The 25,404-nt window shown below is 40.5% G+C and overlaps 1 protein-coding gene across 3 annotated transcripts in view; it reads right to left on the reverse strand.

The window, feature by feature from the left end:
* UBAP1 (ubiquitin associated protein 1) overlaps positions 1-25,404 on the reverse strand; it is a 65,969-nt gene that overhangs the window by 38,729 nt on the left and 1,836 nt on the right. For 2 of the 3 annotated variants that reach the window (XM_059141947.1, XM_059141946.1), the window contains exon 2: positions 13,106-13,185. The exons of the other annotated variant lie outside the window; for it this stretch is intronic. The gene's annotated coding sequence lies outside the window, so the exon portion shown is untranslated. The remainder of the gene's footprint in view (positions 1-13,105; positions 13,186-25,404) is intronic. 3 annotated transcript variants of the gene reach the window in all.

The raw sequence follows: 25,404 nt of genomic DNA on the forward strand, positions 1-25,404 counted from the left end.
AAATAAATAAATAAAATCTTAAAAAAAAAAAAAAGATTTAATTAGGGGGGCGCCTGGGTGACTCAGTGGGTTAAAGCCTTTGCCTTTGGCTCAGGTCATGATCCCAGGGTCCTGGGATTGAGCCCCTCAACAGGCTTTCTGCTCAGCAGGGAGCCTGCTTCCTCCTCTCTCTGCCTGCCTCTCTGCCTACTTGGGATCTCTGTCAAATAAATTTTAAAAATCTTAAAAAAAAAAAAAAAAAAAAGATTTTGGGGCATCTAGGTGGCTCAGTGGGTAAAGCCTCTGCCTTTGGCTCGGGTCATGATCCCAGTGTCTTGGGATGGAGCCCCACATCAGGCTCTCTGCTCAGCACTGAGCCACCCAGGCGCCCCTAAATAAATAAAATTTTAAAAAATATATTTATTTATTAGAGAGAGAGTGCAAGCAGGAGGCGAGGGCGGGAGGAGAGGATGAGGGACAAGCACACTCTTCTAGCAAGCATGGAGCCCCATGCAGGGCTCGATCCCAGAACCCTGAGATCACAACCTGAGCCGAAATCAGACACCTAACTGACTGAGTCACCCAGACGCCCCCACAGTAGCTTTTATTTTTTTTTTTTTTAAAAGATTTTATTTATTTATTTGACAGAGAAATCACAAGTAGATGGAGAGGCAGACAGAGAGAGAGAGAGAGGGAAGCAGGCTCCCTGCTGAGCAGAGAGCCCGATGCGGGACTCGATCCCAGGACTCTGAGATCATGACCTGAGCCGAAGGCAGCGGCTTAACCCACTGAGCCACCCAGGCGCCCCCCCACAGTAGCTTTTAAAAGATGTCTTTTAGTGACAAAATAAAAAGCTGACAACCATGTTAATCCCAACCCCCTTTTCAAATTTTATTTATTTTTTTTTTTAAGATTTTATTTATTTATTTGACAGAGAGAAATCACAAGCAGACGGAAAGGCAGGCAGAGAGAGGGAAGCAGGCTCCCCGCTGAGCAGAGAACCTGATGCGGGACTCGATCCCAGGACCCTGAGATCATGACCTGAGCCGAAGGCAGTGGCCTAACCCACTGAGCCACCCAGGTGCCCCCCTTTTCAAATTTTAGTCACCCATGAAATCCAAAAGTCTGGAAACCATTTTTCTGTATCACATATAAAATAATAACCTCAAATGAGTATGAATATTTTTTAAAATGTATATAGATATCTTTGCATACTGCCTGAAACACAGCAAGAGCTCAACAAAGGCTGGTAAAAACATAACTTAGGGTGCTGGGGAGGCTCAGCTGGTTGGGCCTTTGGCTCAGGTCATGATCTCAGGGTCCTGGGATTGAGCCCTTCATTGGGCTTCCTGCTCAGTGGGAGTTTGCCTCTTCCTCTCCATCTGCCCTCCTGCACCTCATGCTCTCTCTCACTCTCTCTCTCAAATGAATAAAATCTTTAAAAAAAAAAGTTATATATATATATACACACACATATATAAACTTAGAAGAAAGTAAACCACTTGCCAAGTATTCTACCAGTACACCACACACAAAATGTAGATTTTTATTTGAATGTTTAGACTCTTCTTTTTTTTAAAGATTTTATTTATTTATTTGACAGAGAGAGATCACAAGTAGGCAGAGAGGCAGGCAGAGAGAGAGAGAGGAGGAAGCAGACTCCCTGCTGAGCAGAGAGCCCGATGCGGGACTCGATCCCAAGACCCTGAGATCATGACCTGAGCCGAAGGCAGTGGCTTAACCCACTGAGCCACCCAGGCGCCCACCCAGCGTGGCTGTGAACATTGAACTGAATTTGAGACCTTACTTTCAGTTTCAAGTCAGAATCAGCCAGAGATACTATTTTCAGGATCTATCACTGTCCACAAGCTCTGTGTTTACAAAACTAAGCCCCTTTATTATTGGCTGCTGCACATCAGCGTATCTGGCTGAAGACAGAAGGCCAATAACAGAGGTCAAGAATCCACAGATTCACACTGAGGAGCTTTTCAATAACCCTAGTAAGCTTTTCTTTATGCATTAATTGCTTCTTTCAATTCAGCTGGAATACTGCTTATTCAGTCAGATTTGTCCTGAGCACCACCATTTCAGAGAGAGCAAAAATGGAAAATCTAAATTTGAGTCACTAACCTACAGAAACAAGATCTAATGCGCCCTACGATTTTTGAAAAGAGGGGAGTGGGTCTGTGTGAATATGGAAGCAAATAGGGGTAAGATATAGTCTTATAATGGTGGTATACTTGGATGATGGGTTTACAACATGTGGCTTTTGGTTTTTCCTTTTGTGCCCTAGTGAGCGCATATCTACTGACTGACATATTTTGTATTTAGAAAAAAAGGGGCCACTGGGTGGCTCAGTGGGTTGGGGCCTCTGCCTTCGGCTCAGGTCATGATCCCCTGGGATCAAGCCCCACATCAGGCTCTCTGCTCGGTAGAGAGCCTGCTTCCCCCACTCCCTCTGCCTGCCTCTCTACTTGTGATCTCTGTCAAAAAAAAAATAAACAAAATCTTAAAAAAAAAAACAAAAAAAATTTAGGGAACAAGAGAGGGAAAGAATACCCCAGATACCTGCAAGAGGATTAAACAGAAACAACACAGTATGTAATTAATGAGAGACTGTGACCTGAGAGAGAGAAAATATAATTTTTTAAAAAAAGGAAACTACTGCTTTATTCTAAGACTTTTTCATTTGTTTGAGAGAGAGAGAGCACAAGCAGGGGGAATGGCAAGGAGAAGGAGAGGGAGAAGTAGGCTCCCCGCTGAGCAGGGAGCCGGATGCGGGACTCGATCCCAGTACCCTGGGATCATGACCTGAGCTGAAGGCAGAGGCTTTAACGCACTGAGCCACCCAGGCGCCTCGCCTTTTTGTTTTCTGATGTCATTAATTCCTAATTTTTTTTTGGCCTTTTGACTATTGACTGTGCTGTTTCTGATTTTGAATATTTATTGGAATTTTCTTTGTAGCCTAGTATTTACTTAGGTTTTTATAGTGTTCTTTGGATACTTGTGGTATATCCTGCTTTCAGGGTGCTTTTGATATGATATAAATTATATCTATCTTATTAATTATATATTTCTATTTAGTTCTTCTGCTTCCTGTAGTTTTTGTTTCATGCTTAGTGATACAGTGTTACTTGGGTCAGTTCGTAACATTAGCTCTTCATCGTGGATTACGTTCTTTATCCTCAAAAAAGTGAAACAGCTGTTATACTTCCATGAAGTCTGTAACCTAGGACCATTTGTATGGTATTGTTATTGGTCTTAGGAACTACTGATTTATTGGGGCGCCTTGGTGGCTCCGCTGATTGTCTGCTCAGCAGGGAGCCTGCTTCCCTCTCTCTCTCTCTGCCTGCCTCTCTACCTACTTGTGATATCTGTCAAATAAATAAATAAAATCTTTTTAAAAAATCAGAAATTGATATACTAATAAATAAACCCAAGAGAGCTGGTTCTTTGGAAAATACATAAACCATCAAAACTAATTTTTTCTTTCTAAGATTTCATCTATTTAAAAAAATATATTTCATTTATTTATTTGATAGAGAAAGAAAGAGAGAGGGAAAAAAAGCAGGAGAAGAGGGAATGGGAGAAGCAGGCTTCCCGCAGAGCAGGGAGCCCAATGTGGGCCTCAATCCCAGGACCCTGGGATCGTGACCTGAGCTGCAGACAGACACTTAGCAACTAAGCCACCCAGGCACCCCTAACTTAACTTTAAAAAGAGAGAAAAAAGTGTACAAAACAGAGAAAATTAAAATAATCCAAAGACACTGCTTTGTTCACCTCCATGAGAACCTGGATAAAATGATCTTCCAGGAAAGTATTATTTATGAAAACTAACTCCACAAGGGGGCGCCTGGGTGGCTCAGTGGGTTAAAGCGACTGGCTTTGGCTCAGGTCGTGATCCCAGGGTCCTAGGATGGAGCCCCCAAGTCTGGCTCTCCGCTCAGTGAGGAGCCTACTTCCCCCCTCCCCTCTCTCTCTCTGCCTGCCTCTCTGCCTACCTGTGAGCTCTGTCTGTCAAATAAATAAATAAAATCTTTAAAATTAAAAAACTAACTCCACAAGAGGCAGAAATCTTAACCAGATGAGTACACTACAAAGGAAACAGAAAAATTCATCAAAGAGCTCTTGCAACCAAAAGAAACCTAACTGTAGTTTGAGTTTAACACACAGGAAAGTTTAAATTTTTTTTTTTTAAAGCAAGCATAATACTGATGCCTTTAAATAGAAAATTACAGAAAAATCTCATGTATGCACAGAGATTTTAAAAATCCTCAAAATAGGGGCACATGTGGGGGGCTCAGTGGGTTAAGCTTCTGCCTTTGGCTCAGGTCATGATCTCAGGGTCCTGGGATTCAAGCCCTGCGCTGGGCTCTCTGCTCAGCGGGGAGCCTGCTTCCCCCTCTCTGCCTGCCTGCCTGCCTCTCTGCCGACTTTTGATTTCTCTCTCTCTCTCTCTCTGTGTCAAATAAATAAATAAAATCTTTCTTAAAAATTCTCAAAATAAAAAGCACAAACCGATTTTAATAATACATTATAGGAATACATCATGTCCAAGTAGAAAAATTTAGTCCGCGAATTCAGTATAGCTCAATACTATGCATCTGTTGGTACATTTCACCATTCATTAACAGATTTAAGAAAAGTTATATGGGGGGGGGCACCTGGGTGGCTCAGCCTCTGCCTTCAGCTCGGGTCATGATCCCAGGGTCCAGGGATCGAGCCCCGCATCAGGCTCTCTGCTCAGCAGGAGACCTGCTTCCTCCTCTCTCTCTCTCTGCCTACTTGTGATCTCTGTCAAATAAATAAATAAAATCTTTAAAAAAAAAAAAAAAAAGTCATATGGTCCTCTTCTTAACATGAGGTTAAAAGCAACAATGAAAACCATCTCCCTCAATACCAAAGTCAGAGAATGCTGACTCATGGGGAAACAAGATTCCTGCTAAGCACAGGAACACTATAATGATGTCCATTATTATCATAATTTTTTAACATTGTTATTTAACATTAGATGAAAGAGGTTAAAAGATATAAAAAGTTAGAAAAGAGACTGCTTCCCAGGGAAACCCCAGAACTAAAAAATTATTACAAATATAAGAGAATACAATGAAGTGTTTCCGGGTACAAATTAATACAGGCACACTTTGTCTTACTGTATTTTGCTTTACTGCACTTCACACAGTTTTTTACGTACTGAAATTTTAAGACTTCAGTGGACAAAGTAAGTGCAATGTAGTAGAAATAGAAAGGGAAACAGAAGTGGAGCCTGAAGATGTGTCTGAATTGCTATAATCTCAGGATAAAACTTTAATGGATGAAGAGTTGTTCCTCATGGATGAAAAAATAAAGTGGTTTCTTAAAATGGAATCTACTCCTGGTGGAAATGCCTTGAAGACAGCAGAAATGACGACAAAGGATTTCAGATGTTACATAAAACTTTTTTTTAAGATTGTATTTATTTATTTGACAGAGAGAGACACAGTGAGAGAGGGAACACAAGCAGGGGGAGTGGGAGAGGGAGAAGCAGGCTCCCCGCAGAGCAGGGAGCCCAATGTGGGACTCAATCCCAGGACCCTGAGATCGTGACCGAAGCCAAAAGCAGAAGTTTAATAACTGAGGTGCCCCAAACATTACATGAACTTAGCTGATAAAGTAGCAGCAAGGTTTGAGAGGACCGACTCAATTCTGAAAGCTCTACTGTGGGTAAAATGTTACCAAACAACATCTCATGCTAAGAAGTAATTGTTATGGAAGAAAAAGTCAAGGATGCAGCAAACTACATTCCTGTCTTATTTTAAGAACTGGCCACAGCCACCCCAACCTTTAGCAACCACCATCCTGGATCAGTCAGGAGCCATCAAGACTGAGGCAGGACCCTCCACCAACAATAAAATTACAAGTTGCTGCAGGGGTACCTGTGTGGCTCAGTGAGTTAAAGCCTCTGCCTTCAGCTTGTGAGCTCATCTGTCAAATAAATAAAATCTTTAAACATTTTTTTTATTTTAATTTATCCATTTGACAGACAAAGATCACAAGCAGGCAGAGAAGCAGGCAGAGAGAGGAGGAAGGAGGCTCCCCGCTGAGCAGAGAGCCCAACTCAGGGCTCGATCCCAGGACCCCGAGCCCAAGGCATAGGCCCTAACCCATGCGCCGCCCAGGTGCCCCAATAAAATCTTTAAAAAAAAAAAAAAATTGCAAGTTGCTGAAAGCTCAGATGATGGGCAACATTTCTGACCAACGAAGTATTTTTTTTTTTTTTAAAGATTTTATTTATTTATTTGACAGAGAGAACTCACAAGTAGATGGAGAGGCAGGCAGAGAGAGAGAGAGAGGGAAGCAGGCTCCCTGCCGAGCAGAGAGCCCGATGCGGGACTCGATCCCAGGACCCTGAGATCATGACCTCAGCCGAAGGCAGCGGCTTAACCCACTGAGCCACCCAGGCGCCCCCCAACAAGTATTTTTTAATGGAAGTAGGTATATTGGTTTTTTTAGACACAATGCCATTGCACACTTCAAAGACTACAGTATAGTGTAAATATAACTTTTACATGCACCTAGAAACCAAAATATTCATCTGAATTGCTTCATTGTGATGTTCAGTTTATTGTAGTAGTCTGGAACCAAAGCCAAAGTATCTCCAACATGTATTTTGAAATAAACAGCCTTCATGTATACAATAACTAGATAAGAAATATAATGGAAACATACAATTTGCCCCAAAAGATAAGAAGCAGGAATAAACTTAAGATACAACAAAAGAAACTAAAGCTCTACTGAAAGAAAAGAGGACTTACATAATTGGAAAAACATATGATAAACCTTGATTAGGACATGCAACATCATTAAGATCAATTCTCCCTAAGTTTCTCTACTTAGCAAGATAAAAGTGAAAACTACAGTCTTCTGTTTAATTAACTAGAAAAGATGACTCTAAAGTACATATGGAGGAGCGCCTGGGAGGCTCAGTCATTAGGCGTCTGCTTTCTATTCAGGTCATGATCCCAGCATCCTGCTCAGCAGGGAACCTGCTTCTCCCTCTCAGCTCCTCCAAGCTGTGTTCCCTCTCTTGCTATCTCTATCAGTCATAAATAAATAAAATCTTTTTAAAATAAATAAATAAATATAAATAGATAGATAACACTCATACAGAAATAACAATATATGCAACAATAGCCAAGAAAATTCTAAAGATAATAATGGAAACTAGCCTATCAGATATTAAAATGTTTACTGTAAGATGTAACACAGCTATGCCATACTGGCACACAGATCAGTGGAACAGAACAGAAATCCCTAAAAAATTACCAAAATATGGAAATGTATTATACAGTAAAGCTGCCATTTAAAATTTGTGCAGGAAACATTGGGATGCCTGGGTGGCTCAGCTGGTTAAGTGTCTGCCTTTGGCATGGGTCATGATTCCAGGGTCCTGGGATAGAGTCCACCCCCCATCAGGCTCCTTGCTTAGCAGGGAGCCTTCTTCTCCTTCTGCCACCACTCTCCCTGCTTGTGTGTGCACATTCTCTCTCTGACAAATAAATAAATAAATAAATAAAATCTTTAAAAAATAATAGAATTTGTGAAGTGATGAACAACAGGTAATCACCTAGAAAAAAAGCTGGATGCTCCCCTCATACTCCATCCCAAAATAAATTCCAGATCTATCAAAGGCATAGTAACATGATGCAACTGCCCAAATACATAATTCCTATTTTCATTCTACTTGGAAAGGTACTGAGCAAAAATAACTGAGACTTATAATCCAACAAAATGCTTATCCTATGAAAAAATTAGAATATGATGGTTATTTTTTTTTATTTATTCTTAGTAATCTATGTCCAACGTGGGGTCAAACTACAACCCCAACATCAAGGCTTTCATGCTCTTCCAACTGAGCCATCTACATGCCCCAGAAAATGAAGGTTATTTTTTTTAATTTTATTTATTTATTTGAAAGACAGAGATCACAAGTAGGCAGAGAGGCAAGCAGAAAGAGAGAGGGGGAAAGCAGGCTCCCTGCTGAGCAGAGAGGAGCCTGATGCGGGGCTCGATCCCAGAACCCTGGGATCACGACCTGAGCCGAACGAAGGCAGAGGCTTTAACCCACTGAACCACCCAGGCGCCCCGGCTCAGACAGTTAAGCATCCAACTCTTGGTTTTGGCTCAGGTCATACCTCAGGATCCTGGAATTGAACCCTGCATGACTCTGTGCTGGGCATGGAGTCTACCTGAGAATTCTCACTCCCTCTACCCCACCCCAGCCTGCATGGACTCTCTCGCACTCTCTCAAATAAATAAATATTAAAAGGAAAAAAAAAAGACAAACTGCTGTAATGCACAAGTTTTCTAATTAAAAGGAAAAAAAAAAGACAAACTGCTGTAATGCACAAGTTTTCTAATTATTTTTGCAAATGAAGTTTTAAAAAAGTTATTAGGGGCGCCTGGGTGCCTCAGTGGGTTAAGCCTCTGCATTCTGCTCGGGTCATGATCCCAGGGTCCTGGGATCAAGCTCCGCATCGGGGTATCTGCTCATTAGAGAGCTTGCTTACCCCTCTCTCTCTGCCTGCCTCTTTGGCTACTTGTGATCTCTGTCAAGAAAATAAATAAAATCTTTTAAAAAAATAAAATAAAAGGGCGCCTGGGTGGCTCAGTGGGTTAAGCCGCTGCCTTCGGCTCAGGTCATGATCTCAGGCTCCTGGGATCGAGTCCCGCATTGGGCTCTCTGCTCTGCTCTGCAGGGAGCCTGCCTCCTCTCTCTTTTTCCGCCTGCCTCTCCGTCTACTTGTGATCTCTCTCTGTCAAAAAAATAAATAAAATGTTTAAAAATAAATAAATAAAATAAAATAAAAAATAAAAAAGTTATTAATCATATAGCATACTTAAGGCTATAAGAAGAGCAACTAGTGGGGCTCCTGGGTGGCTCAGCCCATGATTCCAGGGTCCTGTGATCAAGTCCTGCATAGGACTCCCTGCTCGGCAGGGAGCCTGCTTTCTCCTTCTCACTCCCACTGCTTGTGTTTCTTCTTTTGCTGCCTCTTTCTCTCTCTCTCTGTCAAATCAATAAATAAATAAATCTTAAAAGGGGGGGGGCATCTGGGTGGCTCAGTGGGTTAAGCAACTGCCTTCAGCTTGGGTCATGATTCCAGGGTCCTGGGATCAAGCCCCACATCAGGATCCCTGCTCAGCAGAGAGTCTGCTTCTCCCTCTCCCTCTGCCTGCTGCTCTGCTGCTTGTGTTCTCTCTCCATCTAATAAATAAACAAAAATTCTTAAAAAAAAAAAAAAAGGGGACGCCTGGGTGGCTCAGTTGGTTGGACGACTGCCTTCGGCTCAGGTCATGATCCCGGAGTCCCGGGATCGAGTCCCACATCGGGCTCCCAGCTCATGGGGAGTCTGCTTCGCTCTCTGACCTTCTTCTCGCTCATGCTCTCTCTCACTGTCTCTCTCTCAAGTAAATAAATAAAATCTTAAAAAAAAAAAAAAAAAAAAAAAAGAAGAAGAAGAAGAAGAAGAGCAACTAGTGACTCAATACAAAATTAGTTTCACACAGTTTAATACAAACTGGTTATAGGAGAATATTAACTTGCTAAAATTTAAAAAGCAACATGAAGTACATAAAAAGATAATATAGTATTGTCAAAGTAAATTACTACTCCAATCTGATTTTATGAGGACTGCAGTTAAGAACTCTAGCTAATTCAGGGCACCTCAGTGGCTCAGTTGGTTACTTATCTGCACTCCGCTCATATCATGAATGATCTCAGAGTCCTGGGATCCTCACAGGATCGGGCTCCCTGCTCAGTGGGGAGCCTGCCTCTCCCTCTCCCTCTATCCCTTCTCCATCCATGCTCTTGCTCTCTTTTTCAAATAAATAAAATCTTAAAAAAAAAAAAAAAAAAAGAACTCTAGCTAATTCCAAATTGGGTCAGGAAATCCAGACAAGGATTTTCCTCAATGTTGGGTTCCTCTTAATCCTACCAGCACCTAGCACCATGTCTAATCTTTAGAAGGGGAGGTCTTTTCATATTTGCTTGACATCTCCCCTTAAACTTTCTGAAAATATGATTTTATAACTAATATTCCCAAATAATATGTATTTTGCAAATATAACTAGACAAAAAAAATACCGTTACAATGAGAAAGTTTGTTTTGTTTTTGTTTACAATGAGAAAGGTAAGCAATGACTTTTGTAGTTACCAGTAGTCTGAAATCATAAGGCCTATAAGACTAACAAAATAGGGGCACCTGGGTGGCTCAGTGGGTTAAAGCCCCTGCCTTTGGGTCAGGTCATGATCCCAGATCCTGGGATTAAGCCCCACATCAGGCTCTCTGCTCAGCTGGGAGCCTGCTTCCTCCTCTTTCTCTGCCTGCCTCTCTGCTTACTTGTATTCTGTGTCTGTCAAATAAATAAATAAATAATCTTAAAAAAAAAAAAAAAGACTAACAAAATAACAGCAAAGTAATGGCTAATTACAAGTGAACAAGGAGTCGTAACATAAGGTATTAGCTAATTAGAAATTTTTAATCCGTATAATTCTTCTTTTTATCCTTAACCCCTCTACATTAGCCAATTCATTAAAATTCTTAAATTAATTTTTTTTAAAAATTTTAATAGGGTACCTGGGTGGCTCAGTCAGTTAAGCATCTGCATTTGGGTCAGGTCATGATCTCAGGGTCCTGGAATCAAGCCCCACATCAGGCTCCCTGCTCAGTGCTTCCTCTTCCTCAGTTCCTCTCCCCACTTGTTCTCTCTCAAATAATCTTTAAAAACATTTTTTAATATAAAAAAAGTCCCAAAAGGAGATACAGCCATAAACCTATCAATTCTATTCTTTTTAAAAGATTTTATTAATTTATTTGAGAGAGAGTGAACAGGGGGAAGTGCAGAGGAAGAAACAGACTCCCCTGCTGAGCCTGGAGCCTGACATGGGGCTTGATCCCAGGACCCTGAGATCATGACCTGAGCTGAAGGCAGATGTTTAGCCAACTGAGCCACCCAGGCACCCCTCAATTCTTTAAACTGTGATTTAACATTGGGGGGAAAATAATTTCAAGAGGTAACTGAACCAAAAATGTCATCTCCTCCCCAACTCTCAAAAATCACATCACACCGGAGTGCCTGGGTGGCTAAGTGGGTTAAAGCCTCTGCCTTTGGCTCAGGTCATGATCCCAGACTCCTGGGATCGAGCCCTGCATTGGGCTCTCTGCTCAGGGGGGGAGCCTGCTTCCCTTCCTCTCTGCCTACTTGTGATCTCTGTCTGTCAAATAAATAAAATCTTTAAGAAAAGAAAAGAAAAAACAAAATCACATCACACCTCACATAAGAGAGAAAAGAGCACTCTGAACAGTTAAAAACATGAGTACCAGTCTTAACTCTTCCGTCAATTTGGGATGGTTTAGGGCCTATCAAAACCTTTGGGTGGAAAAAAAAAGAACTCAGGGCTACTTCTGTAAAAAGAGAAGTCTGGAGTAAATGATCTGACAACATTTTCAAAATTCAGGGTCTGGATCTATTCTTTTGTAACTATAGACTTTAGAGGCTTTTATGCGCTCATACACATAAGAAAAATACCACAAGACTTCCTTCATATTCTTAGTTATGAGAGCACATAAACACATGTAATCACTTGCTGAATCTATGACTCAGTAAGTATACACAGTCCACACCCACTTTTTTAAGAAGAAAATGCTTACTATTTAACACTAATAACCCTACTTTACAAGTAGCCAATATGATAAATTAGTTAACTTTTATTTTACACAAGCTAAATATCACACCATGGGTTATGAATCTGACCTGAAGGAAATAACAAACAAATTTTTTATTCTTCCAGGAGTCTTGTGGATTACATTGTTCTGACTGTTGGGAGTCATGTGAAATTTGAATGGTTTTTCCCATGGAAACAAAAATCTAACAGAGCCCTGTTCACCAAACTTGAGAATTCACCCCAAAGGGAACACTGTGCAGTACACCAGGAAACAAACAATATAAAGATGGCACAACCCCATAGAGGGAGATGGTCTTCCTTCCGACCTATCATCAGAAGGTCAACAGTAACCTAATGGTATGTCACAATGCCTACGTAACTTATCTCGCTTCAACATAGACATTTTATCATTTCACAAGAAGTACAGTATGAGATACTTCGAGATCACATTCACACAATTTATTACAATATATGTCATTATAATTGCTCCATTTTATTACTGTTAATTTCTTACTATGCCTAATTTATAAATTAAAATTGATCACATCTAGGACAACTGATTGGCTCAGTTGGTAGAGCAGGTGACTCTTGATCTCAAGGTTCTGAGTTCAAGCTCCATGTTGGGTGTAGAGATTAAAAATAAAATATTTTGGGACACCTGGATGGCTTAGTCAGTTAAGTACCTACCTTTGGCTCAAGTCATGATCCCAGAGTCCTGGGATTTAGTCCCAAGTCAGGCTTCCTACTCACAGGGACCCTGCTTCTCTCTCTCCTCCCTGCTCATGCGCTCACTTTCCCAAATAAATAAAGAAAATCTTTAAAAATTAAAATAAAATAAAATAAAGTATTTTAGGGGTGCCTGGGTGGCTCAGTCAGTCAAGTAGCTGACTCAATTGATTTCGGGTCTGGTCATGATCTCAGGGTCATGAGATCAAGTCCCATGTCAGGCTCTGCATTGGCCTTAGAGCCTGCTTAAGATTCTCTCCCTCTTCCTCTGTTCCTCCCTCCACCCTCGTGCACTCTCTCTCATACATAAATAAATAAACAAACAAACAAACAAAATCTTCTTAAAATTAAAAAAAATTGATCATATGTATATCTGTACAAGAAAAAATATAGTACGGAACTTCATCAACTTATGATGGAGTGATATCTCAATAACCCTATTATAAATTGAAAAAAATCCTAAGTCTAAAACACATTTAATACACCTAACCTACTGAACACTATAGCTTAGACTCACCTACCTTAAGTGTGCTCAGAACATTTATATTAGCTTACACATGGGCAAAATAATCTAACACACAGTCTATTCTATAATAAAGTGTTGAATATCTCCTTTAATTTACAGAATACTATACTGAAAGTAAAAAACAGCTGTATGGGTACAAAATGGTTATAAGTGTATCTGCTGTTTACCTCATGGTCAGATGGCTAGCTGAGAGCTGCAGCTGCTGTCACTGCCCAGTATCATAAGAGAGTATCTCATACCAGGGTGCCTGGGTATGATAAAATAAATAAATGCATATTGCTTTCACCTCGTAAAGTCAAAAAACTATAAATCGAACCACTTTAAGTTGGGAAATATCTGTATATAGGGGGTTCACACTACCCAAAGTTTCAGGAATCCACTGGGAATCTTAGAGCATATTCTCTGCAGATAAGGGGGAACAACAGTACACAACAGAATCTTGCTTCTCTCTTTTACAACTGAAAAACCTTAACATGAAATGATTTATAATAAAAAGACACAAAAAGGACAGAGATCTTTAAATTAATCTTAACCTGCTATGTAAGTATCTATCAAATAGGTATCTATCAAAATAGGTTGTAATTTATCTCTGATAACAAAACTTAATGCATTCTTCTTATGAATAAAAACAAAGATTAATAATAGAAGAAAAATTAAATTAAATGGTACAATGGAGTGAATCGAAGAAGGGTTAGTATAAGGATTAAAAAAATAATATAAGCAATAGTTACTAGATTTACTAGCACCTCCTCGTCTTCCTAATCTTTTTTTTTAAGACTTATTTATGTTTTTTAAAGATATTTTTTATTTATTTGACAGAGAGAGGTCACAAGTAGGCAGAGAGAGAGAGGGGAAGCAGGCTCCCCGCTGAGCAGAGAGCCCAATGCGGGGCTCAATCCCAGGACCCTGGGATCATGACCTGAGCTGAAGGCAGAGGCTTAACCACTGAGCCACCCAGGTGCCCCAAGACTTATTTATTTATTTGACAGACAGAGATCACAAGTAGGCAGAGAGGCAGGCAGAGAGCAGTGGCGGGGAAGCCGGCTCCCCGCTGAGCAGAGAGCCCAATGCCGGGCTCAATCCCAGGACCCTGGGATCATGACCTGAGCTGAAGGCAGAGGCTTAACCACTGAGCCACCCAGGTGCCCCAAGACTTATTTATTTATTTGACAGACAGAGATCACAAGTAGGCAGAGAGGCAGGCAGAGAGCAGTGGCGGGGAAGCCAGCTCCCCAATGAGCAGAGAGCCCAATGCCGGGCTCAATCCCAGGACCCTGGGATCACAACCCGAGCAGAAGGTAGAGGCTTCAACCCATTGAGCCACCCAGGTGCCCCCTTAAATCTTTTTAAAACTGTTATTTATTTATTTGAAAGAGAGCAACCAAAAGCAAGGTGAGGAACAAAGGGAGACACGGGCTCTCCATTTAGCAGGGAGCCCGATCAGGACTCAATCCCAGGACTCTGGGATCATGACCTGAACTGAAGGCAAATGCTTAACCGACTGAGCCACCCAGGTAGCTCCTAAATCTTATATTAATAAAAGTAGTTCCACATGTCAATGGCTTGTACTTACTCTAAGGAACAAAGAAAGGTGGTACCAGAAAACCATCACCTATAGTAAAAAACCCATATATTTTTATACTGATGTATCAGTTCCTGGTAATCAAATAGAAAACCCTCTATAAAAGTTAAAGACAAACAGAGCAACAGAACAGAATCCAAAAACAGACCCACATATACACAAAATATTTTTAAAACAAAAAAGCAATCAACAGAGAAAGGGTAATTATTTCAAAAAAAGGTACTGGAACAAATAGATATCTACATCCAAAAAAATTTTTTTAAAAACACAAAACCTCCCATCCACACTTCTCATCATATACAGAAAAATTAACTCAAAATGCACCACAGGGCGCCTGGGTGGCTCAGTGGGTTAAGCCGCTGCCTTCGGCTCAGGTCATGATCCCAGGGTCCTGGGATCAAGTCCCGCATCGGGCTCTCTGCTCAGCAGGGAGCCTGCTTCCCTCTCTTTCTCTCTGCCTGCCTCTCTGCCTACTTGTGATCTCCCTCTGTCAAATAAATAAATAAAATCTTTAAAAAAATAAATAAATAAAAAAAAAAAAATTAAAAAAAAATAAAAAAAAAAATAAAAAAAAAAAATGCACCACAGACTTTATAAAATCTAAAACCATAAAACTTCTAGAAGAGAACATCAAGAAAATCATTCTGACCTTAGATAATCATTCTGATGTTAGATAATAATTTCTTAGATATAACAACTAAACCACAAACCATTAAAGAAAAAATAAAGTGGACTTCATTAAAACTTCTCCTAAAAAGACACTGTAAACAAAACAAATAATAACCAAATGTATGAAATATAGTTTAAAATTAACTGTTTATAAGCATAGAAGAAAGAATGAAAAGAGAACACACAGTAATGGAGGTAAGCTTTGGACTAAGAAAAATCAGAGTCTGAGTCACAGTTCTGCCACTTATTAGCTGTGTACCCCTTGAACAAATTAACATAACTGAACTTCAGGTACCCAACCTATAAAATGGGGATAATAATAGATAGGAACTATCTCATAGGATTATTTTAAGGATTAAACAAGATAATGAACTTAAAGTACTTGAAACAGTCCTCATAGGTATGTTTTCAATCAATGTTAGTTATGCAAACATTTTATACAAGTATTATAATAGCCGGTATTTCAAATGATGGGTTACAAGTAAGTTTTACTTTTCCTTATCTCCACATTGAGTTTTCAAAGTAACTATGTATTACATATTCCAAATAATAAAACTTAACTTTTTAGATCCCTAAATGATTACAAGTTGAAACAAATAAACCTAACTGTAGGGGCACCTGGGTGATTCAGTGGGTTGAGCCTCTGCCTTCGGCCCAGGGTCCTGGGATCAATATCCACATCGGGCTCTCTGCTCAGCAAAGCGCCTGCCTCCCCCTCTCTCTCTGCCTGACTCTCTGCCTACTTGTGATCTCTCTGTAAAATAAATAAATAAAAATCTAAAAAAAAAACACCCGGGGCACCTGGGTGGCTCAGTGGGTTAAAGCCTCTGCCTTCAGCTCAGATCATGATCCCAGGGTCCTGGGACTGAGCCCTGCATCGGGCACTCTGCTCGGCAGGGAGCCTGCTTCTTCCTCTCTCTCTGCCTGCTTCTCTGCCTACTTGTGATCTCTGTCAAATAAATAAATAAAATCTTTAAAAAAAAAAAACCTAACTGTACATAAAATTAATGACCATACCCAGAAAATTATTTCATTGACTTCAGAACTCAGTATTCTAACTGCATATTAGTGTGTTATGTTCCAAAAACATAAAGAACTAGAAAGATTTTAGATTTTTTTTTGTTAGCGATAATATTAGTATTACCATTTTAAAGCCATTTTATGTGAATATCCAATATAGTAAATAATTACGCTTGTATTGTAAGGAACCAAGACTTTTTATGTAAGAGAGAGAAAAAAGACAATTACAATATTAAAGAAGTAAAAACCCTATAGTTCCTAAATCTGAATTATAAAAGTCAATATGAACTTGTGATTTTTAAAAAATGTGTGTAAGGGTACCTGGCTGGCTCAGATGGTATAGCATGCAACTACTGATCTCAGGGTCATGAGTTTAAGTCCCATATGGTGCATGAAGCCTACTTAAAAATATAAAAAATTAGGGGCGCCTAAGTGGCTCAGTGGGTTGGGCCACTGCCTTCAGCTCGGGTCGTGATCTCAGGGTCCTGGGATCGAGTCCCGTGTAGGGCTGGCTCTCTGCTCGGCGGGGAGCCTGCTTCCTCCTCTCTCTCTCTGCCTGCCTCTCTGCCTACTTGTGATCTCTGTCAAATGAATAAATAAAATCTAATACATATATATATATACACATATATATATATATATAAAATTTTAAAAATTTTAAAGATTTTACTTATTGGGGGGCACCTGGGTGGCTCAGTTGTTATACATCTGCCTTCAGCTCAAGTCATGATCCCAGGGTCCTAGGATCAAGCCCCGAATCGGGCTACCTGCTCCACAAGAAGCCCGCTTCCCCTTCTCTCACTCCCACTGCTGTAGTCCTTCTCTCACTGTCTCTCTCTCCATCCAATAAATAAATAAAATCTTAAAAAAAAAAAAAGATTTTATTTATTGGGACACCTGGGTAGCTCTGTCAGTCGAGCATCTGCCTTCAGCTCTGATCATGATCCCAAGGTCCTGGCACCGAGTCCCACATCGGACTCCTTGCTCAGGAGGGAGAGCCTGCTAACCCCACTGCCTGCTGCTCCCCCTGCTTGTGCACAACCCCCTGCTCTCTCTCTCTGACAAATATAATCTTAAAATATTTTTTTAATTGTATTTATTTATTTGACACAGAGAGAAAGAAAGTACAAACAAGCAGGGGAAACAGCAAGCAGAGAGAGAGGAAGAAGCAGTCTCCCTGCGGAGTAGAGAGCCTGACATGGGGCTCAATTCCAGGACCCAAGTGTCCTAACCTGAGCCAAAGGCAGATGCTTAACCAACTGAGCCACCCAGGCACCCCAAGAAAGAAAATTTAAAAATTAAAGATCTATTTATTTATTTCAGAGATAGAGAGTGAGTGCACAAGTTGGGGTAGGGCAGAGGAAGAAGAGAAGCAGACTCTCAGCTGATCAGGGAGCTCAACTCAGGGCTCGATCCCATGACCCTGAGATCATGAACCTAGTCAAAGACAGACACTCAACTGAATGAGCCACCCAGGTGCCCCCAAAATAATATTTTTTAAAATGTTAAATAAAAATATTTGTAGAAGCCAGGACAGTATCAGGGAGCATCCCTGGCACCACATGTTGAGCTCTCAATATCAGTTCTGCATTAATTCTTAAAGAAATGGTAATACAGGAAGAATTTGTAAGATTACCCCGGGCCATCTGTTGTATACAAAAAAAGCCTTTCAAAGATTTATAGTTCATGGGGCACCTGGCTGGCTCAGTTGGAAGAACAGGTGACTCTCAATCTTAGGGCTGTTGAGTTTGAAGCTCATGTTGGGTGTAAAGAGGACTTAAATAAATAAAACTCTGGGGGAAAAAAAGGATTTTAGATCATGCCAAATAGCTACCAACCTGAAATGGTTCCCATTGATAAAAAATCTAACAACTTGGGGCGCCTGGGTGGCTCAGTGGGTTAAAGCCTCTGCCTTCAGCTCAGGTCATGATCCCAGGGTCCTGGGATCGAGCCCTACATCAGGCTCTTTGCTCTGCAGGGAGCCTGCTTCTTCCTTTCTCTCTCTGCCTGCCTCTCTGCCTACTTGTGATTTCTGTCTGTCAAATAAGTAAATAAAATCTTAAAAAAAAAAATGAAACAATTTGTTCATAAAAAAGAACACCTACAGGTAGAACATACAATTCTTGATCTTGGGGTTATAGATTCAAACCCCACACTGGGTATAGAGATTACTTAAAAATAAAATCTTAAAAAAATGACTATAATTGCTCAAACACATGGTATAAATTTAGGAGTTTATGATAATACTCAAAGAACAGATCCTTAGAAAACCAAGTTGGGGCACCTGGTGGTCTAGTCAGTTGGACATCTGCCTTCTGCTCAGGTCATCATCTCAGGATCCTGAGACCAAGCCCTGGAGGGAGAAGCTCCCCCCACCCCAACTCATGTACACTCAATCTCAAATAAAAAATAAAATAAAATCTTTAAAGAAAACCAAAAGTCAAAAAGGGCGGGGGGCGCACCTGAGTGGCTCAGTCAGTCAGTTGAGTGTCTAATTCTTAATCTCAGCTCAGGTCTTGATCACACAGTTGTTGAATTCAAGCCCCACGCTGAGCTCTACACTAGGTGTGGATACTTCAAAAAAAAAAGAAAGAAAGAAAGAAAGAACTCAAAATAGTCTGTTACCATAAGAAGAAACTGTTACACTAACTCTTTACTTTGAAATTGGTTAATTAAAAGAATGCAGCATTCATCCTCCCTTTTTTTTACTATTTTTTATTTTTTTTTATTTTTTTTTTAAAGATTTTATTTATTCATTTGACAGAGAGAGATCACAAGCAGGCAGAGAGAGAGGAGGAAGCAGGCTCCCCGCCGAGCAGAGAGCCCGATGCAGGCCTCGATCCCAGGACCCTGAGATCATGACCCGAGACGAAGGCAGCGGCTCAACCCACTGAGCCACCCAGGTGCCCTATTTTTACTATTTTTTATTTTAATTCCAGTATAGTTAACATGGTGTTATAGCAGCTTCAGGTATACAATATAGTAATTCAACAATTCTCATCATGGTAAATGTACTCATCCACCCTTTCCAATAGGAACTATACTTCAGTGTAAGCCTGCTGCTGAGGGAAAGCTCTTTAGAGAAGAACAGTACTCAAAAACATAAATGTAACAGAATTAGCATGATGATGGTAACATTTCACAACTTTTTTTCTAAATTTATTTATTTGAGAGTGAGAGAGAGTACAAGCAGAGGAAAGGGAAGAGGGAGAGAAAAGAGCAGACTCCCCGCTGAGCAGGGAGCTCAATCCCAGGACCCCAGGATCATGACCCAATCTAAAGGCAGACACCCACCGACTAAACCAATCAGGTGGAGCCCCCAACTCCTAATTAAGTAACTGATTCAAGTACCATTAGTGGATACTAAATGATTAAGTTAAGATTAATAGGAAACATAGGGCCTCTGGGTGGCTCAGTTAGTTAAGCGACTGCCTTCAGCTCAGGTCAGGATCCCAGTGTCCTGGAATCGAGTCCCCTATCAGGCCTCCCTACTCTGCAGGGAGCCTACCTCTTCCTCTCCCTCTGCCTGCCACTCCCCATTTGTGCATGCCCATACACCCTCCTGCTCTCTCGCTCTCTCTCTTGCATTCTCTCTCTGTCAAATAAATAAAATCTTTAAATAAAAAAAGATTAATAGGGAATATTATAGTAGAATATCAGGCTGACACCATCCGAACACAATAAAATCACTGAAAGTGATTTTATATATCCTACTGTGATGCAGAAGTAATTACAGAGCACCACCTATGTGGTGCTATTCCCCCCACTATCAGAAAATAAAAATAAAAAACATGAATTAAATCAGTAGGTTGTGTGTCTGCCTTAGGCTCAGGTCATGATCCTGGAGTCCCAGGATCAAATCCCAAGGCAGTCTCTCTGCTCAGCAGGGAGTCTCCTCCCCCTGACCCTGCCCCGTTTCACACTTTTTCTCTCTCTCTCTCCCAAATAAATAAATAAAATCTTTGAAAATTTTGTATTGTATTGCAATCAAGAAAATATTGCCCAAATACCCATAACCCAATGAATAATATGAAACAATTTTCAAATTTTAAAACTTGGATATACACCTTAAATATGTTAAAATTTTGCCAAATACACCACAAGAAAAAAAATACACATATATACCAAAAGAGAACTAAAAAAAATAATAAATTATAAAAAAAATAAACAAATCAAGCTTGTAACCATGGTTCAGTGGGTTAAGCCTCTGCCTTTGGCTCAGGTCATGATCTCAGGGTCCTGGGATTGAGTCCCTCATTGGGCTCTCTGCTCTGCAGGGAGCCTGCTTCCTACTCTCTCTCTCTCTCTCTCTCTCTCTCTGCCTGCCTCTATGCCTACCTGTGATCTCTGTCAGATAAATAAGTAAAATATTAAAAAAAAAAAAAAAAATAGAAGATGGGGCGCCTGGGTGACTCAGTGGGTTAAAGCCTCTGCCTTCGGCTCAGGTCATGATCCCAGGATCCTGGAATCAAGCCTCGAATCGGGCTCTCTGCTCTGCAGGGAGCCTGCTTCCTCCATTCTCTCTGCCTGCTTGTGCTCTGTCAAATAAATAAATAAAATCTTCAAAAAAAAAATTAGAAGAGCAAGTGGGAAAAAATAAAACCACAAGAATACAGATACTGAATGTAGCATAGCTACAGAACAAATGCCCTGGTTTCTCCAATGAATCAATCATATGAAAAAGGGGTACTTATCAAATAAAAAAGCCTTAGTCATGAAAGCCAATTAAGTGATAAATACAGACCTTATCTGAACTATGAATGGCACAAACTGCTTGTAAAATGACACTTTTTTTTTAAGATTTTATTTATTGGAGAGAGAAAGAGCAAGCACAAGGAGAGGGAGACAAAGAAGTAGACTCCCTGCTCAGCAAGGAGCCCCAAGTGGAGCTCAATCCCAGGACCCTGGAACATGACATGAGCTGAAGGCAGATACTTAACCGACTGAGCCATCCAAGAGCCCTAACACTTTTCTTTTTTTAAGATTTATTTATTTGAGAGAGATAAAGTGTATGAGAGTATGAATGGAAGGCTCCGGAGAAGGAGATGGAGAAAGAATCTCCAGCAGACTCTGAGCTGAGAGCAGAGCCTGACTTGGGCTTGACCTGATGACCCTGACTGAGATCACAACCTGAGCCAAAACCAATAATTACATACTCAACCAACTGCACCACCCAAGCACCCCCTAAAGTGACACTTTTAAGACAGTAAGAGAAATGTTAATATAGATGGCATTAGATTATAAAGGACTTACTAATAATTATCATATGGGATAATAGCATGGTGCTTATGTTGTTAAAAGAAAGCCTTATCAGAGGTTCATAATAATGTGTTTACAGGAAAGTTGGGATTTGCTTTAAAATACGTCAGGCCCTGGGGCACCTAGCTGGTTCAGTCTGTAAAGCAAGTGACTCTTGATATCAGGATTGTGAGTTAGAGCCCCACAATGGGGGTAGAGATTACTTAAAAAAAAAAAAAACAAAAAAAAAATTGGGGCACCTGGGTGGCTCAGTCAGTTATCAGCCCAACTTGATTTCAGCTCCAGGTCATAATCTCAGGATCTTGTGCTCAAGCCCCACATCAGGCTCTGCACTCAGAAGTCAACCTGGGACACTCTCTCCCTCTCCCACTACCTGCCCCCCAACCTGGTCACACTTTCTTTCCCTCTAAAATAAATAAGTAAATCTCAAATAAATAAACTTAAAAAAAAAAAAAAAAAAAAAAGAAGCATGCCTAGCAGAGAAGGGTTTCATAAATGAAACAAAGAGCACAAACCATAAAAAAACTGAAATTTTGGGTGCCTGGGTAGCTCGGTGGGTTAGGCCGCTGCCTTCGGCTCAGGTTATGATCTCAGGGTCCTGGAATCGAGACCTGCATCAGGCTCTCTGCTCAGCAGGGACCCTGCTTCCCTCTCTCTCTGCCTGCCTCTCTGTCTACTTGTGATCTCTCTCTGTCAAATAAATAAATAAAATCTTAAAAAAATAAAAAATAAATAAAAAACTGAAATTTTCAATTAATTAAAATTATGAACTTTTCAGGGCATCTGGGTGGCTCAGTTGGTCAAGTTGGTTGGTCTTTGGCTCAAGTCAAGGTCCCAGGGTCCTGGGATCAAGTACAGCACTGGGCTACCCCCTCAGTAGGAGTCTACTTCTCCCTCTCCCTCTGCCTATTGCTCCCTCTGCTTGTGCATGTGTGTGTGCTCTGTCAAATAAATAAATAAAATCGTTTTTTAAAAAAGTCTTAAAAGTCAATCAGAAAAAGAGAAACAACTCAAAAGAGGCAAAGAACTTGAATATACACTTCACGGAAGAAGCACAAATAATGAACACATAAAAGGATGTTTAACTTAAGGAAATGCTAATAAAAACAAAATACACAATATTTCAAACCCACTAGGTTAGGAAAAAATTTAAAAGTTTGACAATATTGGGGCGCCTGGGTGGCTCAGTGGGTTAAAGCCTCTGACTTCAGCTCAGGTCATGATCCCAGGGTCCTGGGATCGAGTCCCGCATCGGGCTCTCTGCTCAGCAGGGAGCCTGCTTCCTCCTGCCTCTCTGCCTATTAAATAAATAAAATCTTTAAAAAAAAAAAAAAGTTTGACAATATTGGGGCGCCTGGGTGGCTCAGTGGGTTAAGCCCCTGCCTTCAGCTCAGGTCATGATCCCAGGGTACTGGGATGGAGCCCCGCATCGGGCTCTCTGCTCAGCAGGAAGCCTGCTTCCGCCTCTCTCTCTGCCTGCCTCTCTGCCCACTGCCTACTTGTGATCTCTCTCTCTGTCAAATAAATAAATAAAATCTTTAAAAAAAAATTAAAAAATAAATAAAAAATAAAAGTTTGACAATATCAAGTGTTGTGGAGGAAGTGAGGCAACCAAAACACATACTGCTGGCTCTTGACTCAGTAACCACAAGATTTACAAATACCATAAGCCAATTCAGTGACTCAACCACTAGAAGGGTTTGGTAAGCAATTAAGCAACTGATAATGACCAATCCAGACTTATGAGAACACATACAGACTACTGCCAAATACGAATTTTGGCCTTTCATGAACTGAATGCTACCTGACTCAGCAATACAAGTAAGAAAACTTTAGTCTCTTACCCAGTTTATCCAGTTTATTTTGTTAAGTACAAAATATTCAGGTATTCATCTCCTCCTAGAATACTAATGACATCTTAGTGACTACAATTTTAATGAACTATTATCATCCCAGTTACACTACTATTCCAAAAAGAACAAGTAGTTTTAAATGTCATTATTTTAAAAAACAGTGGTTATACTTTAAATTTACTTGACAGGAATTGGAACGACCTTGTGACTGCCTAAGAGTCACAAAGGTGTAACAGATATAGTTTGGGTACTGAAGTGTAACAAATTCAAGTCCAAATTCAGACTCAACCATTTTATCTCTGTAACCTTAAATGACTGAATTCACTGATTCTCAATTTCCTCAACAGCCAAAAAGCATGCGGATCCCAACCTGCCTACCTAATCATATTGCAAAGATTAAAAGATTATGTAAAGTGCTTAACAATGCCTTCCTCATTAGCTTAGGCCCAGTGTTAGCACTCTTCCCTTTTTAAATCTTGCTACTCTCACCTAAATTTTTTTTTTCAAAGATTTTATTTATTTATTTGACAGACAGAGATCACAGGTAGGCAGAGAGGCAGGAAGAGAGAGAGAAGAGGAAGCAGGCTCCCTGCGGAGCAGACAGCCCGATGCGGGGCTCAATCCCAGGACCCCGGGATCATGACCTGAGCCGAAGGCAGAGGCTTTAACCCACTGAGCCACCCAGGCGCCCCTCACCTAAAATTATTAAAGCATAAAATTACAACTCTCAATTCATAGGAAAATATTACTCTTAATTCAAATAATTTCTAATATTACAAAATTGTGCAGTACAGGTTAGAAGAGAAACACCTGCTTACTTCTTCCTCTACCCGAAAGGCTTTCCTAAATTATTAGATTCTGGAAAAAACGACAGATTTTCACTTATCTTCATGATACAAAAGCAGGGATGCCCAAGCTATGCTAAAATCTAAACCCAGTTGATTTCTAAGATTCAAGGGTTTTTTGATTCTAAGAAAACCCCTTTTTTTTGGGGGGGGGGTTTGAGAATCTTAAGCAGGCTCCCCACCCAACACGGAACCCCACGCGGGGCTCAATCTCATGACCCTAAGATCGTGACCTAAACTGAAATTGAGAATTGGCTGCTTAACCTACTGAGCTACCAGGCACCCAGAAAAAGCTATTTAATATTTAAAGTACTACAGACTAACTTTTGCATTTCTTAAAAAGCCTACCTAAAGAAAATTACCTGATTAATGATGAATTGATGGTACTAGTTTTTTTTGGCGGGGAGGGGGGTTTGCTTGTGGGAAAAAGATTTACTTAAAATAATCTCCATGTTAAAAAACTCAAAACAGGAGAGCCCAGGTGGCCCAGTCAGTAGGCCCAAACTCTTAATCTCAAGGTCATGAATTCAAGTCCATATTGAGTGTAGAGCTTATTTTAAAAACAAAACAAGGGGCACCTGGGTGGCTCAGTTGTTAAGTGTCAAGCGTCTGCCTTTGGCACAGGTCAAGAGATCCCAGGATCCTGGGATCCAGCCCTGCATCAGGCTCCCTGCTCAGCAGGAAGCCTGTTTCTCCCTCTCCCACTCCCCCTGCTTGTGTTCCCTCTCTCGCTGTCTCTCTGTGTCAAATAAAATCTTCAAAACAAAACAAAAACTCTCAAAACATTCAATGATTTAAATGGAGATAAGGAAAAATTTAATACTGGCATTTATATTCTGGGGTGATGAAAATACATTTGTAATGCTGAAAATACTTAGAGATAGTCACGAAATTAAACTTCAAGAATCCTCATTTTACTCAGTGGGTTAAGCCTCTGCCTTCAGCTCAGGTCATGATCTCAGGGTCCTGGGATTCAGCCCCACATCCGGCTCTCTGTTCAACAGGGAGCCTGCTTCTCCCTCTCTCTCTGCCTGCCTCTCTGTTTACTTGTGATCTCTCTCTCTGTCAAATAAAAAAAATCTTAAAAAAAAAAAAAAAAAAAAAAGAATCCTCATTTTAAGTATGTTGCCATATTTAAGATACAAAAGAAAAGACGCACAAGATAAAGTGACATTTGCCAGTCTAAGAAATGTGAACTAACAACCACTGCAAGAACTGTCTATAGACCTAATATTATC

Source organism: Mustela lutreola, chromosome 12 (genome assembly GCF_030435805.1).
Source record: "Mustela lutreola isolate mMusLut2 chromosome 12, mMusLut2.pri, whole genome shotgun sequence".
NCBI classification, from domain to species: Eukaryota; Metazoa; Chordata; class Mammalia; order Carnivora; family Mustelidae; genus Mustela; species Mustela lutreola.